The sequence below is a fragment of the Octodon degus genome, unplaced genomic scaffold, assembly GCF_000260255.1.
Source record: "Octodon degus isolate 3935 unplaced genomic scaffold, OctDeg1.0 scaffold00037, whole genome shotgun sequence".
Taxonomy (NCBI): domain Eukaryota; kingdom Metazoa; phylum Chordata; class Mammalia; order Rodentia; family Octodontidae; genus Octodon; species Octodon degus.
This window is the reverse complement of record NW_004524613.1, coordinates 15915554-15917211: the sequence shown is the minus strand read 5'-3', so window position 1 is coordinate 15917211 and position 1658 is coordinate 15915554.

The following is a 1658-nucleotide window of genomic DNA, read 5'->3' as shown; positions in this document are numbered from 1 at the left end:
GGATTGAACTCAGGTGTGCTTGCCAGGCAAGTGCTTATTCTACTGAGCTATTTCCCCAGTCCCAGTTTCCTCTTCTGTAAAGCCTGGATACTAATCAATATCTACAGCAAAGGGTTACTGTGGAGATTCAATGAGACCTATTCATTTGCCAACTATTTATCCATGGCTTTCCAAGTTCCAAGATATGAGTAGATTCCTACCTTGAGATTTTTAAATAAGAAAATAGTGTGAAGACTATGATTTATTTTATAAAGTGCTTTTTAAAAAAGCAAGAAAGTGCTAGCACTGAAAAAATAGAGCAAATACAGTAAAATGTTAACAGCTGTTAAATTTAGGTTATGGATAAATGGCAAAAGATGTTACTCTTATATTTTCTGTGCTTTCCTGTAGGTTTAGATTTAAAAAATAAAAATAAAAGCAAAGGAAAAAGGGAGGAGGGGGAGGATAGAGAAGAAAAAAAGAAAGGAGAGAAAGAGGGAGGAAGAGAGGGAGGGAAGATGGAAGGGAAGAAATTTCTGCTGTTTCGAAACTTATAATCACCTGGGGGAGGAGGAGGTAAATAGAAAAACAAAACATAAGATAGCATTTGATGGTAAGTGTTCTGGGGGGAAGATGTCCAGGGAGGTGGGAAGGCCCCCTTGCCACCAGATGGACAGGGACAGTGACATTCCAGGCCAGGAGGTTGTGGAGGCTCTCCTTGTGGTGGGAGCTCCCTGACTCTCAGGATGGCAGAATGTTACAATTATGTGGAGCAGGCCCAAATCCCTGTGCGCAGTTCCGATGGGCAGGAGGTGTTACCTATTCTGAGTTGGGTTTATTTCCATGCCCTAATAGACAAGTGACCGGGGAGATGGCTCAGTGGAATAAGTGCTTCACTGGCAAGCACAAGGGCCTGAGTTCAATCCCTGGTTCCGCCACAAAAAAAAAAAAAAAAAAAAAAAAAAATTGAGATCCTAACAGACAAGTGAGCCAAAAATTCATGTTGATCAACTTGGGTTGTGCCCCTGACCCCATCACCGTCACCCATCCCTCCTTCAGTGTCTGTGTCTAAGTGTGAGGCTGTCTCAGGCCTTCTGGGCCATTTCATAACTTGCATCCTTCTTCACTCTCTGTTTTGGAATCCTCCAGTGCTCTCTGGGGTCAAACTGACTCATGAAATCCAACATATGCTCACCCACAGCCTCCTCGAGTGCTGCACCTCCACCCTGCCTGTGGGCGAGTCTCACACCTTTCTGAGCATTGGTTTTCCTCTTTGTCCAACAGGAATAATGACGACGACAACAACACGACAGTGATACCTCCCTGAGGGATTGCTGACACATCCAGTGGGATACGGCAACCATAGAACACAGTGCCTGGCACATAGTAGGTGATCAACTGGAGCACGGTTCAAATCTAGACTCTAATATTTTTAGACTCCTGTGTAAATCTTCTCTGATGTAGGGTGAATACTGCTCACATCCCACAGAGTTCTCATCAGTTTTTAGGCTTCTATTTACTGATAGTGTACTGAGCTATTTACCAGAATTGGACACTTAATCATCTATCTAATACTACCAGATATTAGAATATGTGTTGTTTGTTTTTAATGGTACTGGGGATTGACCCAGGGCCTTCACAGAGAGCTATCTCCCCAGCTCTTCTTCTTCTTCTTCTTC